The following is a 6000-nucleotide window of genomic DNA, read 5'->3' on the forward strand; positions in this document are numbered from 1 at the left end:
AGAGCCCGTCGGCGACGGCTTCCCGAATTGCTGAAACGCTGCTGTGTCATTTTATTTATTTATTTATTTTTTGTTACCTTGTCTATTTCCCGTGCATATTTCCAGCCATACGGTTCCCGAATTCTCCGTATGACCTCCCTATCTATTCATCTATAAACTTAGCTTTTATTTTTGCATCCGAAACATATTACACATACCATTATTATTACTGAGAACTTAGCGTATTACCTCATTGGCGATCTTTGAGCGAGCACATTAGCACGAGCCATTTGGTTTGAGTTCGAGCACTAAGACTCTTGCCCGAATCCCTCAAATCTTGGCTCTGATACCAACTTGAAACGTCCGTTTTTGCGTCTAGGAGAAGTGACAACCAAAGACGCTAGAAAACATAAACTTTTCAAAATATACGAATCTTTCACAACTCAAAAAGATAAATTACTTACTAGAGTAATTTAAAGACATCAAAAATACCAACTTTGATACATAGTAAAATTTTTACAAAAATTCGGCATGACCCGTTCGTAAAACGAACGTGCCCCCTGTTTTTAACATAATAAACTAAACAACATACTACGATCCGTTTGACATTAAACTACTCAAAGCAAGTCGACAAGCTTTACAAATGTACGACTACTAACAAAGTTAAAAAAAAAAATAACAAGTCATGGACCATAAAGATGAACATAAGCTAGCGGAAGCATTTGGTATAACATGACATGGACATGTGCTCGCTCCATTTCGCCGAGTCGCCTAAGTTGAGGATTTACCTACATTCAACAACAATACTTAAAAGTTAGTCATCACACTTGTTAATTATAATTCCTTCGTTTTAGTTCCATCCGCATATGAGCTTTCATCCTTTTTACACATTCGACTACCCAAATACTTGGGTATGGCATAAACACTCTCAACGAGAGTTAAGCATACACATTCAACCCGTTTAGTTGGGTTATTTGCTTTCAACATAAATTCTTCTTTCTATCCGTATAACGGATTAAACTTCTAGCATTCGTTATAGCATTCAAAACCACCCATTCGAAACGGATGGTAGCATTATTCTTATTCGACTTGTTCAACTAGAACCGGTCGACTCGCATAGCTTATCATAACTTTCGTTAGCATAACCAAATCCGCAATGGATTTGCTATTTCGCATTCGTTACAACATAACTTCTAAACCCTCTTCGATATATTTCCTTACATCTAAATCAATTTTTAATCCACAACGGAAAATAGTACGAATTCATATTATCATTAATATTATTCATAAATCCACTAGTAGAGTAAACGAAGTTCATAAGAACTTACCGGAGTTGTGCGCTCCTATTTCCTTTGCTTGGCTTGATTCTCCTCTTTTCTTCGACCTATAAGGTGCATCACATTCACGTTTAGCTTTCACATTATACATTGCTTTCACGCATTTACATCATTACTATAACGTTCATTATTCGTATTCATATTTCATGCCATCATTAGATCATTAAAACTACAATTTCTCATGTTCATACATAACCAATTCGGCTCAAGCATTTCATCGAACACCTTATGTGCGTACAATCTTAACTAGCACAATATACAAGCATAGCAAACGCATCTCTACCAAGTCATTCTAAAATCATGGCAATACATCTCAAACACATAAATTCCTCAAATATTCAGATTATTATAACATCATTATGCATATATTAACCTTACCCATCATACTACATCAAGAATAAACACATGCATCATTATCTCTAATCATATCATCACAACTTCAAATGGGTTTTCACTAAAATCTTCATACCAAACTGAAGTCAACATGGTTTCTTGTTCTAGAGAGCAATTCAAACTCAGATTTATCACATTTGACACAAGAAATCGAGATTGGGTTTAACCCCTCATTCTACAAATCATAAATTCAGAAAATTAAACTCACCACTTCACTAGTTAGGGTTAGTTTTTCGCAAAAGAGGCCTCATGCATCGAATTTTCTTGTGATTTAGGCTTCAATTTCTTGATACATTGAGTTTAGGGTTTCCCTTCTCTTTGCCTGTTCTTGGTCGATCGATCCCCAGGGATCTTTTACTATCTTTTTGTGTTTTAATTTGTTTTTAGTAATTAAGTTTTATCATTTTGCACTTAACCCCTTACACTTAATTACTAATTACAATTCTTAATGTTTAACCACATTTAGCTACCATCTTGCCATACATCCTTAACTATGTTAAGTTTACTATTTACCTTTATTATTATTATATATATATATATATATATATATATATATATATATATATATATATATATATATTTTATCATTTTGGGGTGTTACAAGTCTACCCTTCTTAAAAGAGGTTTCGTCCTCGAAACCTTGCTCATTTCCACGGGACCCAAGTCCTTAACTGACCGGTCCCTCTACGTAACACAATTCTGAAATACATTCACATATCTTTAAATTCTGAATTCTTGTCTCATGTTAGCTCCTTAGTGGTGTTCATCAGTGCACGTTTATTCATTCATTTCATTCAAAATAAATACAATGGCAAGAATGCACCCATATTTTGTAAAAAGGGTCTCATTCATGAACATACATAGCTATACGTCCTATCGTTACTTTCTTCAATCAAGTATAATACTCATATACTTATAATTACACGTATGCTCCTACATACCTTCATGAATACATTTACACATACATACATACATACATACATACATACATACATACATACGTACATACGTACATACGTACATACGTACATACGTACATACGTACATACGTACATACGTACATACGTACATACGTACATACGTACATACGTACATACGTACATACGTACATACGTACATACGTACATACGTACATACGTACATACGTACATACGTACATACGTACATACGTACATACGTACATACGTACATACGTACCTACGTACCTACGTACATACGTACATACATACATACATACATACATACATACATACATACATACATACATACATACATACATACATACATACATACATACATACATACATACATACATACATACATACATACATACATACGCTGGCTTGCGCGTGTTGTAAAGTTAATTGGAAATTTTCTTCCATATGCATTTTTTATTCTTTTAACTACTATCAAGTGATGACATGGTGTTTTTAGTATAATTTGGTAGGCTACTATATCAAAAGTAATTTTGTTAAATCTTTCTAAAAAATCATTTCCTAATAATACATCTGATCCAGAATTATAAAAGTAAAATGGTGGACATTTAACCATGTATGATCCGATTATTATTATTGGATTTTTTATTCCTCTTTTTAGGGGAACGATAGTTTTTGAAAAGCTAACTCCATTACATGGTGTTAAATCCTCATGATATTCCTTTGGAAAACAATCTGGTTTACATATACACAATCCTGAGCCACTATCTATATAAGCAGCAAAGTATTCAGCTTTGTAATCTTTATAAGTAATACCTATTGGGATGTATATGCTTTTAGGGCTTGTCATTTAGGTATATAAATCATTTTGCCATTGTATGTAATTTTTAATCCATATGAGGTTATTTGATATGGTTTTACATTTTCTAAGAAAGTTAATCCTAACATGATTTCTAATGAATCGTTTTCATCTTCATTACCTATTAAGAGTCTTAAAGGAATTTTTTCTTCTCCAAACTTTATTATGGTTTCTACAGCTTCATTAATTTCATGTAGTTCACCATTAAAGTTTGTGTATTGATGGGGTTCTTCTAATGGATATTTTTGTAAGTATTTACAAATTTTATGGTTTATATAATTCCCATTAGCGCCTGTATCTATTAGCATATTTACTTCCGAAAATCTTTTTCCATTGAAATATTCTCCTTGAATTTTGTAATTCCTTACATTATCTTCTTTTGCACTAATTATATCATTATATCTATTTGAATTGGATATTCTTAGAGGATAACTTATTACCTCTTTGTTTTGAGAACAACAATCTAGGGGTTATCTGGTTAGAAGACATCATTGGTTTATCTCGTAAATCAAGACTTAAAGGTCTTGAATCTATTTCTTCTATTTTAGGTAAGGTCGGTATTTGTATTTGACAAACATCGTTAAACAAATAAAGAAAATCAATAGTGTCTTTTATACTAAAACATTCAGAATGATGAGTATTTGACACTGCATAAGAAATAGCATATGTAATAGAATAAGGTCTATTTTGTTGTTTAAAGAAATCTTTTCTCTTAAAATCTTGTAATAGACTTAAAGTTTTATCAAAATCTTTATCTTGAATATTATAGGAATTGCCTTGGGAAGTTAGACATTTAAGACCTGCATCTTTTGTCTTTATGGACATGTCTACCCACTTTATTTATGTCAATCTTATCTTTACTTTTTCCAATACCAAGTTTTGTACGTATCGGTTAGAAATCTAGAAGAGAATCTTCTATCATAATTAGGTGTTTAAACTCACATTGTGACAACTCGAACCCTTGGTCCTGATCGTCGAGAGACGGGCCAGTTATTATTATTATTATTATTATCATTACTATTATTATTATTATTATTATTGATGATTATTATTATTATCATTATTAATAACCAACAACGGGAAATACGAGTTGCCTATCGGAAAACACGAATCATACGTAAAATAACTTGCTATAATTTAAACCGGGTGTTCGGGCTTGGCGAAACCTAGTATTAGGTGGATCCACACACACTTGGGCTAGGCCCAACCTAACCAACCCAAACCCTACACTATTTAATTGTCTTAAACCCCACCCCCCTCAATTCTTGGACAAAAACCCTACACAAACACATCAGCCGACAAATCCCCCTTCTTCCCCTCCCTCCTTCCCGATTGATCAGACCTCCGGTGACCGGAGCCGATTTCCGGCGAGCTCCGATGATTCCTTCTGCCGACAACCCGCACCCACACTCCTTGTCTCCTCCTCACTCTCATTCTGTCCGATCACACAGCTCAATCACGCTATTCCTTCTCTCTCTCTCCTGAAGAACACAGCCGACCACCACCGTGAACAATGGTGGCGCTGGGTAATACCCCAACAGCCAGAAACCAGTCAGCAGTGCTCGGCGGCGGCATGAATCGTCACTCTGACGACACCGAGGTGCGACGATGATGAACGGTGGCAAACGGAGGTCTCCGGGACCCCGATTCAAGCTGCAACAGTGGCAACAGGGAATCTTTCTCTTTGTCTCGAATTCCCAGAGTCAGTGAGGTATTTGTTACCTTTGAATATTTATTTATGTGTGTATTTTGTATATGAATCAAAATAGGAATAAGATGTTTCTTGCATTTTGAAGTCTTGAGTGCATACAGTAGTTAACCATCTTGGCCAATATGTATAAATTGTTTGTGTTTGTAAGTCTTGGTTAAGATATAAAGAATTGTTAAATGGTTGATGATAATAGGATTAAATAGTGGGTTCATAACAGTTCTGTATGTTTGGTGGATTTATATTGGGTTGGGGTTTTTCATATAATTATGGCTGTGATAGTTGAAAATTGCTTAAGTTAGAATAATATAGTTTTTGAATAATGAAACTGCTGTATACTTGATTGTTATTTAAATGTTGGACTTTGATGTAGGTTATGGTAGTAACACTTAGTCAGATGATTTTGGTTAAATGTTAATTGTAACGGTGGCATGAAGATGAATAAAACATTAGTGCTAGCTGTATATTTATTATTTTCTAGAAATTAGTGTCGGAATGGAGGATAGGTGATAGATGGATGTTGTGTTATCGTGATTTGAATCTGTTTTGATGAATATAGAAAACCCCAATAAAGAACAGTTTGAATAATGATGAGTGGTTGAAATTGTTGGTTTGATCCATTTTGATTTAGGGTAGAATATTGGAAAATTGTTTGTGGCATATGACCTGGACAGTACATGAAATCATGATAAGGAAATCCTATTGGTTCGTACAATGTTTGGACAGGTTCTAGAAGGATTCCCACAATGGTTGCGAGTCGAGAACATGTGGTTTCGACTCAAGAAGCAC

The 6000-nt window shown here is 34.2% G+C and overlaps 1 long non-coding RNA gene across 1 annotated transcript; it reads right to left on the minus strand.

Annotated features, from left to right (window-relative positions):
- Window positions 1-457: 457 nt before the first annotated feature.
- On the minus strand, window positions 458-2055 carry LOC110926760. Its single transcript, XR_002585393.2, has 3 exons — window positions 1918-2055; window positions 1308-1363; window positions 458-767 (listed from the first exon to the last, which is right to left on the minus strand). It is a non-coding gene; the product is annotated as an uncharacterized LOC110926760 (long non-coding RNA).
- Between the last annotated feature and the right edge of the window lie 3945 nt (window positions 2056-6000).

This window comes from Helianthus annuus, chromosome 17 (assembly GCF_002127325.2).
Source record: "Helianthus annuus cultivar XRQ/B chromosome 17, HanXRQr2.0-SUNRISE, whole genome shotgun sequence".
NCBI lineage: Eukaryota > Viridiplantae > Streptophyta > Magnoliopsida > Asterales > Asteraceae > Helianthus > Helianthus annuus.